This window comes from Cheilinus undulatus, linkage group 14 (genome assembly GCF_018320785.1).
Source record: "Cheilinus undulatus linkage group 14, ASM1832078v1, whole genome shotgun sequence".
In the NCBI taxonomy this organism is placed as follows: Eukaryota; Metazoa; Chordata; class Actinopteri; order Labriformes; family Labridae; genus Cheilinus; species Cheilinus undulatus.
Window position 1 is genome coordinate 23,900,636 of NC_054878.1, and position 13,288 is coordinate 23,913,923.

Genomic DNA, 13,288 nt, shown 5'->3' on the forward strand with positions numbered 1-13,288 from the left:
TAATTATGACAATACAAGCTGCAGCAGTATGAAGCAATGAATACACAAACTATGATATATTACAACATTATCACTTTAAATCAATGTTAATTTTGGCAGCTATTTAAAATTTTAGTTTTAGTTTTAGTTTTTAAATGAAATGCATCTTAGTTTCAATCACATTTTAGTCATTTCTTTCCATTTAGTTTGTTTAGTTGACAAAATTAACACTGTTTTAAATGTAAACACTGCAATAAAGACAAGTTAAGAAAAGAGGTGCATACAGGATGTGGTTTAAAAGTTTGAATTGCAAAAAATTAATCAAAGTGTATTGTGGGATGCGTAGTTCCTTACTCTACATGTAAAGAAATACTGTATGTACACAGTCTTTTTCAAATAGGTTAAGGAATTCAAGTATCTTGGGGTCTTGTTCACAAGTGAGGGCAAAAGGGAGCGTGAAATTGACAGGTGGATTAGTGCAGCGTCAGCAGTATTGCTGGTGTTGTGCTGGACCACTGTGGTGAAGAGAGAACTCAGCCAGAAGGCAATGCTTTCAATTTACCCACAATTTCCACATAGGATGACTGCGTCGCGCACCGAAGCACCACGGGTTTTGTCTGACCCAAGGCGAGCGACTTCACCCACTAGAAGCGAGTCTAGAGCGCTGCACCGCGGCACTCAGCCCTGATCAACAGGCAGAGATCACTGGAGTACTGCAAGTTCACGCAGGAATTGTATGTCAAAAGCGGATGATTTTACCATATGGGGTTAATCTATCATCCTTTCCCGGTATAAGTCCATGATATTATTGCTTCTGCCATTGAGTGAGTACATTAGGAAGTTAAAAGGTTAATGTTTGCTTAAAGGACTTGTGGTTTTATGTAAAATTCTTTGGCTAAGTATCCTCAAAATGTAACTTTCCTTGTCAATGGCGGCGTTGTAGCTCTGTGACCCACTGAACTCTTGGTGACCCTTTGCTCATGCTGCAGGATGAGACATAATGTTGATATAGTGATGATTTGTGATCGGGTGTCTGTACATTGTGTTGTATTTTGAAAGAACCGGATATTCTACGCTTATGACTTCCTTTTCTGGAGCTTTCTGATCAACAGGTATTGACGCGGTTTGGCAGCGGCCGGTGCTGAAAATGGACCTGCAGCGTTATCTCTATGCAGAGCGTAGTGGCGCTCCAGGCACATGTCGCTGCTGGTCTGGAGCGCCAGCTGTGGAAATGGTCTGATAAACTAGAAAGGGATCCATTTGCTTGGCAGTACGATCGCGGCACAGTTGCTGTATGTGAAAATTGTGCTCAGCCTTAGAGACAGGCTGAGGAGTTCAGATATCCAAGGGGAGCAAGAAGAAGAGCTACTGCTGTCTTGCTGGAAAATAAATCCTCTCCCAAGCCATAGTCCTCTGTATTTTCCCTCAGGATTTTCTAATATTTTGATGTATTCATTTTATCCTCTACCTTTACAAGCCTTCCAGGGCTGGCTGTTGAGAAGAATCCTCACAACTTGATGCTGCCATCATCATACTTCACAGAAGGGATGCATTTGGCAGTGTTTGCCAGACATGGCATCTTGTCTGATGGACAAAAAGCACCATTTTGGTCACATCAGACCAAAGAACTCTCCTCCACTTGACCGCGGAGTCTCCCACATGCCTTTTGGTGAACTCTAGAGGAGATTTAATCTGAGTTATCTTCAACAGTATCTTTCTCTTTGCCACTCTCTCATAAAGCTTTGACTTGTGAAGAACCCAGGCTTCAGTTGTATGCAGAGTCTCTCCCATCTCAGCTGCTGAACCTTGTAACTCCTTCAGAGTAGTCATAGGTGTCTTGTGGCCTCTCTCACTAGTCTCCTCCTTGCATGGTCCCTCAGTTTGTGAGGATGGCCTGATCTAGGCTGCTTTACACATGTGCTATATTTCTTCTATTTCTTGATGGTGGATTTAACTGAGCTCAGGGATGATCAGTGCCTTGGAATTTTTTTGTATCCATCCCTTCTACTTTTCAATTACCTTTTCACTGAGTTGCTTGGAGTTTCTTTTGTCTTCATGGTGTAATGGTTGCCAGGAATATTAATTAACCAGTGAGTGGACCTTCCAGACACAGGTGTCTTTAAACTACAGTCACTTGAGACACATACAGTGCACTCACGTGATCACCATTTTACAAATTGTGAGCCTACTAGCACCAGTTGGCTGGACCACTGCTGAATTAGGTCAGTCACTCTAAAGGGGGTGAATATTTAAGCAGTCACTTATTTTACATTACATATTTTTATCTAATTAACAATACTTTGCAGAAATATATGTTTCACTTTTGCATCAAAGAGATTTTTTGTGGGTGTTTTTTTTTTGTCAAAAAGCCAAAAAATACAAGGGGGTTAATACTTTTAGTAGGCACTGTATGTACCTTCAAAACTCAACATTTCAGGACCATCCGGGAGGATGCTTTTCTAATAGATGTACCTCAGGCTACAAAAATAATTTCCCTATGTCTTTGTTTGCACTGATCTTGTTCTATATACTTAGTTCTTATATTTATAGTTCAACTCAGAGAGTGCTGTTATACTTTAGTTGTATTGACATGTTTCACTTCAACATTTATTATTATTATTTATTATTTGAAGTCTTGACAGAGGTGAGATGGATTTTAAACTATTTTGGATGTTTTACAATTGGATGCTTGCAGCTTTATTTGCATATCAATTGGGGATAGATCCTTGTATAACAACTTCATATTTTGGGTTAAACCAACATCTCCTTTTAGGGTCCACCGCTGCAAAACCTCATATTGGTGACACCAGTCAAAGTTTCCTGGCTCTGCATCTTTCAGGCCCCAATGGGAGACTCCATATCAGCTTCATACAATGCTTCTATACAGTTTATGGCTCTACAGTTGAACCCCTATCATTGAAGTAAAGTTTAACGTAAACCCTTTACACATCTAACAAAACTGTTCAGAACAGCCAACATCTGCTGTGTGAGCTGTAACTTGTGTGTAGGGAGCCATGCTGTGTGCAGTTTGCTGTGGTGTTGTTGTGGTGCAGAGGTGATCCCTCATGTGTCTCAGTGAGCAGCTGTCACTCCCCTGCACCTCTGCTGTTGTTGTTGTCTGGATAAGGTACTTTCCCTCACTCACACTTCCTCCCACAGGACCCTTTGTTTATCTCAGGGTATGCGTTTGTGTGCGTCTACTACGCTTTAGCACATGTACCTGGTGCTGGCCTGCAGATCGAAAGAGATGATGTGAAGCGTTTGTACTCCAGACAACACATTCTAGATTTAGTTTTCCTTTTCTAATTGCACATTCATTTCAGTTTTTTCCACATTCAGTTTAACACAATCACATTCCAAATCATTCTTCAGGTGGCGTATTTTTTTTCTTTTTGCTCATCTTTTTGGTGACGTGTTGATTGTGTGACGAAGCTGTGTCGCGTGGTTGTTTTTGCATAACTCCTGCTTCTCTTTTCCTCACATGCTCTCTTATTCTGCTGTTCCTGGTCAAGTAATGTCCACTCTGTGCTACAATCCAAGCTTTAAAGCTCTCATTTGACTGGATATGACAGGTACTGTATGACTGTGTTTGTGTGTAGTGTGAGAACAGTGCAAGGAAAGACAGAGCGCTGGTTTTAACAACACAGACATGATTTGCTTACTCAGCTGAGCCAAGCTGCGGGCGTGTGTATGTGTGGTGAGAATATGTGACTGTCCGTTCAGAGAGATCATGTCTGAGATGACTGTAGGGTTTTGCTGACTTGTTTTTCACCTTTTTGTTAAGAGCATCACTGTAACTGTCTGAGAAAGCAAGGTACGAGACTCATCGGCCTGTTTGTGTAAAATACAGGATGTACAGCAGCCTCTTTGTACGTGTTTGTCGTCCATCCTTTCTTGCATTGTGTCCATGTATTCGTGGCAGGAGTGCGAACACGCATGCGCTACCTGGACAAGGATCCTGCTTATTTGAGTATCAGCGTCATGTGAAGACGCATTCATGCTCCGGCTCTGATCTCTAACACTGGGTCTCCTTTGAGGAACATTTTCCGGCAGCAGTCTCTCAAAGCTGGACTTCTCTTTCACAAAATGCAGGATTTAGACCCTGGGAGGAATTGGGATTCCCCTGCTAACGGCTGCTTTGATAAAAGAAAGGTAAAGAGCTGCACCCAGCAGATGGTATGTGGTGAGTGGATAAGGGCTGAACAGGACAGATGCACATTATAAACTCCAGCTTTTAACATTTAAAAGAGGGGCAAGGAAAACGGTTTGTCTTCATGTTTATAGTGAAACCGAATAATAATAATAATAATAAAAAACAGGTTACATGTAAATAAACCAGAATGAGAACGTTCTTCAAAAGTGTAACGATTTCAATGTGTTCATGAAACAAAGAACATTTTTAGCTGTTATGTTGACTGTAAACTATATTTTTCTGTTTATAAGAGCAACAATCCCACAACCACTGTGTGGATGCTAGTCAATCTGGTAATAAATATTTAAATATGAAGAATCTGTCCATCATTTCAGAGTACTTCTACTTTTTCTGTGACCTTTAACAATGCTAACAAAGCGATAAAGTTGTAAATTTGTGGTAAAGACACTCAAACACATAAGGCATCTCCACATCCATCTGTTCTCTCTGCTTTTTTTCTCCTCCACCACTCTGCAATCCCACAAACTTCTTATCTCTCTGCACGGCTGTGCTCCTACCACCCTAAATCCTGCCCCCTCCCCCGCCTTCTCACACGCTCCACATCCTCACCCGCTCATAAACACTCACATGTTAGCACACACCTCTTGACCCCCTGTGTATTTTGCTGATGAGCTAAGACGCCTCGGCTCGGTCACATTACCCCTGTGTTGCATCCAGATAACTTCAGTGTGAAGCCTGTGGTTTTCTTTGTGTGTGTGTGTGTGTGTGTTTGTGTGTGAACCAATTATAAAGGTGTGAACAATGTTCCTTTCTCGACTGTGTGAGATATCAATAAACTGACAAAAATTTTAAAACTTGTTTGTTGTAGTTGTTTTTACTACTTAAAACTAGATATTCACAATTTTTTATTTTTGTTGGCATTTACAAATTAATTTTAGCCAATACCAATCTTAATATGAATAATAAGGTTATTAATTTAATATTAATTCAAATGCAGTTCAGATTTTGAATTTTAAATTGTCAGGGACGATAATGAATTCAGAAAAAAACTTCAGCTAATGTACATTGGTCTGTGGGTCCAGTCTAAAACTCTGATAACTTTTGTTTGATTGTACAGCCAATATTTACAGCTGATATATATATATTTAGAGTCAAAGTATCAGTTGTAAATATCAGCAAAAATTTTTGTATTTGCTGAAATAGAGATTTTAATCTTTAAGCTAATATCTGCCAACACCAACATGCTGATAATATGGGCATCCCACTCCTACCAAAATCAAGACATCAAAAATTAAAAAAAAAAAAATCATTATGGTTAAACGTGATTAATTGCAACCTCTTTATTACTTTTCAAAGAGGTGCACTCAAAACTGTTTTCTGCATTTCCTGCTGTCTTAAACTAAAGGTTAATTAACTCTTTTTGGATACTGATCTGCTTTTGTAAGTAACATGATCTTAACCACAGAAAAAAGTAACTTTTTATGGATTGACAATGAAATAAGAAAAAAGATAAAAGGTTAACGTTTGATAACAGGTGCAGATGACTTCTGACGTATTCACTCAGTAGGATATTTAAAGTGAAGTGAGACATTAAAGGATATAACAGTATTTTTGAAGTTGGGTTGTAAGAGGGATGTGCCAGTAGTAATTATGGTGGAGTTGCCCCAGCGCTACAGATGGTAGTATAATTCAGCAAGTTTAAGGTTAATCAAAACAAAAGATAATCAACGCTATATCTATAATTTTTGAGGCATTGTATTACCTAGAAAGCTTCTGTGTTAGGCACTATATAGCAATACATGCTTCAGCTACCAGCCATGTTGCCTTTCTACCTCAGCTTATTGGTTCTGCAGGCTTTTAAAAAAATCTAAAACTAGTTATTTCAACTCATTTTGTCCACTTCGACAGCTTACACATAGTTTTTACAAAGTAAAAATATCACGATAACTGTAGTTTGGCTTGTTATCGGCCATTACAAGAATAAAGCAACAGCCAGCATACTTGGAAAACAGACTTTCATTCTGCTCTCTGGTCGGGGTCACCAGTGCATTTCTTCTGCTGAAGACAGTCCGTAAAACACCTGCATCCAACACAGGAACTCTAGATGGAGAGTGAAGCAGGCTGCATGTGTCTGAGTAACTATCCTTGATCAGAAATGTCCTGAAGAAGTGTTGTACAATCCCATTCCTGACAGCAGCAGCCCTCTGTCTGTATGGGCTCACAGGTTCCACAGTTGTACCAGCAGTTAACTTGGTATCTCTCCTGCTAACCAGTCTCCACGAAAACATCTTTGGCAGGCCATCACCCCTGGAGTCAAAATCACTCATTTTAATTTTGCTGTAGCTAAGTTGGCTATTGTCTCTGACGAAGCCTGCAGACCCAAACAGCTGTTCAGATACACAGAGATGGAGGAGTCTGTGTCCTGTAGCTGAAGCTTGTATTGCAAATAGTGCAAAACACAGAGGCTTTCTGGGTGAAAACAAAAAGCTTAAAAAATGTCAGTATTGCATACAATTAAGCCAACATTCTTTTCCTGCTCATTTTACCTTACACATGTTAAATTAAGTGGAGAAACTGTACTCATCTGAAGAGCTGTATAGCCTAGCTTCCCCAAGTACATAATGCTTGAAGGGACAATGCTCAATGAAATCTCTGTAGGCTAATGCCACTATGATGGCCAATACCTTTATAACCCAGCTTTGTAAATCCAAAAACATCACACTGCAGTAGCCAATGTGTGTTGAAGGGGATAGTTAATCATGCAATTAATCATGATTTTGAAAAATTATAGCATTACTTGTGGAGCTTAACAGTTCCCCCTGTGATAATTCTTAACAAACCTACTAGTTTTTGCAGTCACCATTGTTTGCTATCATTGCCATTAAATATTCTAATTAGATATTCTGACTAATATGAAATCAACCCATTTAGACTGGATGCAGTGTTAGCGCAAAAATAAACATTTAAGACCTGATGTGATGTCAGTCCCTTTTTGGGTAGTCTCATTGTTTTTAAGACACGTGACTGACAAATGGTACCGTGATTGGCTAAAATACATGTGTGGGATAAAAATAAGTAATGTTTTAGCCTCTTTAGCATCCAGATGGAAAAGCCGATAGATGATTTTTAAGTTGTGCTGTGGCAAAAATGATGGCTGACAACATGAGCAAGGGGAACGGCACTGAAGCAGACTACAGCAGGCAACGACAAGGAATTTACCGGTGACCCAGATTTTGCTGTGACTGCAGACCCGTGAGCGAAGGTTCAGTAGGTATAAGACCGATTTTAAAAAGAAGTATAATGCTGATGGTTTTGATTTGATCAATGATTTTTAAAAATGTTTACCAAGGTTAGGACAAAGACAGTTATTTACATTTAAAGTAAGCTTTCAAATGTTTTTATTTCATGTTTTGGTCTGCTACCAAGGGTGGGAAAGAAGGTCTTTATAGGTCTTAATGGGTTAAATTCAGGGATATTGAGAAACAAGCTTGTTAGGATAACACAGCATTGGAAAAAAAAGAAACTAAAGAAAGTGACCATTGTGTAAAAGAACAGATGACATCACAGCCAATTATTACATACAAAATACAAGTTTGTTATTACTATAAAATTGCAAAGAAGGCAGAAACCATAAATCTCTATGTCAATCCAAATCATGAAAAGCTTTGTGCGTGAGAAGAAATAAATGTATTTTACACTTTTAGCAGCCATGTGTGACAAATCTCTCAAATGTCTGCTTGTTCATCACTCTTACTTCTGCTGAGGATGCACATTAGTTCAAAAGCACCATGATGCAACATTTTTTTTCTTTTGGCATTTCTGCTTTTTTAAATGAATAGCAATGTATCATATTTGTTAGGGTTGTCATGACACCGGTTTTGAATTTCTGTGCTACTAGAATTAAAAATCCAACAACCCCTGACCTAGGGGTGTGTGGTATATGCAGTAGACGGTATAAATTATGTAAATTTGGCCTACGGTAGAGATTTGGACTGTACTGACCAATCGCAATAAGTCTTGTTAATGATGTCCTCGTATCTGCCTCAGTGTGAGTTAGCAGGCAAAAACACGTTTTTTCCTCTCAAAGTCTGATGGCTGTATCGTAACTAAGTCAGTGTGCTGTCTCTGTCCGCCTGCCTCGGGCTATAACACAAGCTAAGTGCTGCTTTGGCTGGTCTCAGACCCCAGTGCTACAGCTCTTCTTCTTACAACAGCATAAACAACCGTTTAAAAATCTATTTTTACTTATGACTTTCTTTTCTAAGTCCACAGTGAGTCAAAGATCCAGGCTGCGACATTAAATGAGTTCAGAAAAGCTGCTGTAAACTAGCTGTATTCTCCGGTACGGCAGCCAAAGCAAAGCTAACTCAATTCTAAACACAATACTTCCATCAAGGTCTTCAAAATAAAATTTTGCTGCTGTTATTTTTCTGAAACACTTTTATTGTGAAGGCCTTCACTAGGAAACGTGTTCAAGTCATTAGCACCTTAACACACCTCATCAGGTTAGAGATGAAATGCGAAACTTGGAGTGCAGTTAGATAGAAGTAAACCTAGAGAGACTTAAAGAAAAAATTAAAACATGTTTTCTGTGTTCCTATACTTAGAGATAAATTGAGTCTGCCATCAAAGGCTTATTTTAAGGGGAGAAGGGGGTTAATAACACTTGAATTTAGATTAAAAAGCATTATCTCTTTTTAATTTTGTAATACTGTGGTATAATACCGTTATCGTGAAAGGCAAGAAAAATACCGTGATATGATTTTTAGGCCATATCGCCCAGGCCTACACTGACCGTTTTCTCTGTTTCATTTATGAAATGTTTTTTAGTATGTAATGTTTACGCTATGGTATCTTATGAATGTAAGTGCCAGAATTTGTTTTATGAATAAAGTTGAACTAAAAAAAATTGTATACTCAAAATACATTATACCGGCAAAATTGCAGCATTTCCCTTCTGGTATTTAGCTGGACAAATGCAGACAGCAACATACCCCTGAAGCAGCGGGCGTTACTTCAGCTGGTGGAAAACCCGTCAACTAGAACGGCATCAAACTATCCACAGTGGACATTTTTATCTCTCTTCCACTGCTCTAGATTTTATAGTTTTAAGTGAACAGCAGCTGCAGTTTACTTCATTAATGTACAAGGAATTTGACGGTAAGACTCGGGTTTGATATGAAATTCTGAGGTTAAAAGTGCCCAACATTATCTTACATCTGTTTAGATACTTTTGTTGTAATGGTTTGTTGGTGTTTTCTTATAGAGGATTTTATTTGGATATTATGTAGTGGCTAATGTGCTAACGGGCTAAATGAGAGCTAATGTGAGGCTAAGGCCTTCCCTTGCATGGTTACAGCATAGGAATGGACAGTGGCTGTTTTAGGGAGGGGTTTAGCTATGCTAATGGACATAATACAAAGAGCAATGAAACTCCTTTCCTTACCTTTTGGAGAATTCAGACAGAAAAGGAGAATTCATACTTGCTGTACATTCTGATATGGCTAAATCTGGTATGCATTTCAAGAACAAGTGCCAGACGTCGCACTGATTCAGAAAAGATCTCCAGTATGCATCAAGCCAATTTATGTAGAGCACTGGTACCCACAATGCAACACACCAACTGGTGAAAAGTTGGATTGGTGGGCATCAATTTCATGTATTCAAGTTGCATTAGTTAGCATTAGCACGATCTCTGCTAAATTTACAGTGCATTAGTGCTAACCATCCATCCATCCATCTTCTTCCGCTTATCCGAGATTGGGTCGTGGGGGCAGCAGCCTAAGCAGGGAAGCCCAGACTTCCCTCTCTCCGGCCACTTCATCCAGCTCTTCCCAGGGGATCCCAAGGCGTTCCCAGGCCAGCCGAGCGACACAGTCTCTCCAGCGTGTCCTGGGTCTTCCCTGGGGCCTCCTCCCAGGGGGACTTGCCTGGAACACCTCAGCAGGGAGGCGTCCAGGAAGCATCCGGACCAGATGCCCAAGCCACCTCATCTGGCTCCTCTCAACGCGGAGGAGCAGCGGCTCTACTCTGAGTCTCTCCTGGATGGCCGAGCTTCTCACCCTATCTCTAAGGAAGAGCCCTGACACCCTGCGGAAGAAACTCATTTTAGCTGCCTGTATCCGCAATCTCGTTCTTTCGGTCACTACCCACCGCTCATGACCATAGGTGAGGGTGGGAACGTAGATCGACCGGTAAATCGAGAGCTTCGGCTTTCAACTCAGCTCTTTCTTCACCATGACAGACCGATGCAGAGACCGCATCACTGCTGACACTGCACCGATCCGCCTGTCGATCTCCTGCTCCATTCTTCCCTCACTTGTGAGCAAGACCCCGAGCTATTGAACTCCTCCACTTGGGGCAGGATCTCATTCCCAACCTGGAGAGGGCATTCTACCCTTTTCCGACTGAGGAACATGGTCTCAGATTTGGAGGTGCTGATTCTCATCCCAGCCGCTTCACACTTGGTTGCAAACTGTTCCAGAGAGAGCTGGAGGTCCCGGTCTGATGAAGCCAACAGGACCACATCATCCGCGAAAAGCAGAGACCTAATCCTGAGGCCACCAAACCGGACGCCCTCAACACCCTGGCTGTGCCTAGAAATTCTGTCCATAAAAGTTATGAACAGAACCGGTGACAAAGGGCAGCCCTGGCGGAGTCCAACACTCACCGGGAACGAGTCCAACTTACTTCCAGCAATGCGGACCAAGCTCTGGCATGGTTGTACAGGGACAGAACTGCCCTTATCGGGGGGTCCGGCACCCCATACTCCCAGAGCACCCTCCACAGGATTCCTTGTGGGACACGGTCGAATGCCTTCTCCAGGTCCACAAAACACATGTAGACCGGTTGGGAAAACTCCCATGCACCCTCTAGGACCCTACCGAGAGTGTAGAGTTGGTCCACTGTTCCACGGCCAGGATGAAAACCACATTGCTCCTCCTGAATCTGAGGATTGACACGACGGACCCCTGAATAGACCTTACCAGGGAGGCTGAGGAATGTGATCCCTCTATAATTGGAACACACCCTCCGGTCCCCCTTCTTAAAGAGGGGGACCACCACCCCAGTCTGCCAGTCCGGGGGCACTGTCCCTGATGCCCATGGGATGTTGCAAAGGCATGTCAGCCACGACAGCCCTACAACATCCTTGAGGAACTCAGGGCGGATCTCATCCACCCCCGGGGCCCTGCCACTGAGGAGCTTTTTGACCACCTTGGCGACCTCAGCCCCAGAGATAGAAGAGCCCACATCCGCATCCCCAGACTCTGCTTCCTCATCGGAAGGCGTGTCGATGGGATTGAGGAGGTCTTCGAAGTATTTCTTCCACCGAACCACAACGTCCTGAGTCGAGGTCAACAGCGCGCCATCTCCACCATACAAGGTGTTGACGACGCACTCCTTCCCCCTCCTGAGACGCCGGATGGTGGTCCAGAATCTTCTTGAAGCCGTACGGAAGTCATTCTCCATGGCCTCTCTGAACTCCACCCATGTCCGAGTTTTTGCCTTGGCAACCTCTGAAGCCGCAAACCGCTTGGCCTGCTGGTACCTGTCAGCTGCCTCTGGAGTCCCACAGGCCAAAAAAGCCTGATAAGACTCCTTCTTCAGCTTGACGGTGTCCCTCACCGCCAGTGTCCACCAGCAGGTTTGGGGGTTGCCGCCATGACAGGCACCAACCACCTTACGGCCACAGCTCCTATCAGCCGCCTCGACAATAGAGGCACAGAACACAGCCCACTCGGACTCAATGTCCCCCGCCTCCCCCAGAACGTGGTTGAAGCGCTGTCGGAGGTGAGAGTTGAAGTGCCTTCTGACATAGGACTCTGCCAGATGTTCCCGGCAGACCCTCACCATACGTTTGGGCCTGCCAGGTCTGACCGGCTTCCTCCCCCACCAGCAGAGCCAACTCAGAACCAGGTGGTGATCAGTTGACAGCCCCGCCCCTCTCTTTGCCCGAGTGTCCAGGACATGTGGCTGCAAAGTCGATCATCGAACTGCGACCTAGGGTGTCCTGGTGCCAAGTGCACATATGGACATCCTTATGCTTGAACATGGTGTTCGTTATAGACATCCCATGATGAGCACAGAAGTCAAGCAACAGAACACCACTCGGGTTCAGATCAGGGGGGCCGTTCCTCCCAATCACCCCCTTCCAGGTCTCACCGTTGTTGCCCACATGAGCACTGAGGTCTCCCAGCAGGACGATGGAGTCCCCGGAAGGAGCACTCTCCAGCACCCCCTCCAGCAAGTCCAAAAAGGGTGGGTACTCTGAGCTGCTGTTCGGTGCATACGCACAAACAACAGTCAGGACCCGTCCCCCCACCCAGAGGCGGGGGAAGGCTTTCCTCTCGTCCACCAGGGTAAACCCCAATGTACAGGCGGCCAGCCCAGGGGCAATCAGTATGCCCACACCTGCTCCGCGCCTCTCACCAGGTGCAACTCCAGGGTGGAAAAGAGTCCAACCAAATGGACCAAATGCTAACCAAATTTTCATAAACTCTGGCACTTTTTAAATACCATTGTTCATTAAAATAAGAGAAAATATATAATTTCAAAACAATTGGCATAGAAAAGTATCCAAACATATTTAAGTATTGAAAATTTTTACAACCTTATTCTGCAAAGCATTTAATCCTACAGTGGATCTAATGTCCCCCCTTACATACTCATTCCAAAGACTATAATGTCACAAATACATACATATAGATAGATAGATAGATAGATAGATAGATGGATAGATAGATAGATATGCTACTCCATTGTTGCGTAATTCTTATTGCGTTGTGTGTACATATGTGTGTCAGCACTATGTTGTCATGCTGCTGGCTTTGAAGATACCTGAGCTCAGATAAGAGCTTTCAAACACACCTCACCAGCTCTTGAGTATCTGTTTCTCTTATCTTTAGGGGGACAGGTGTCTCAAAACTTGCCATCTGCAATGCTCTCTACATGTATTTTACACACACAATAAACACCCACACACACTTTCACACAAAGAGGTGTTTGCTCAGAATTTCCTGTAATAGATAACATTTTTCTTTTGGGCAGTTATGGATATGGTATTCAGCAAACAGTACTTGAGATCTGGTGATTTAGATTGATTGTAAAGTTATATTCTCTTTGCATGAATAATTTTCCTCTTAAGATGCCTCTGCT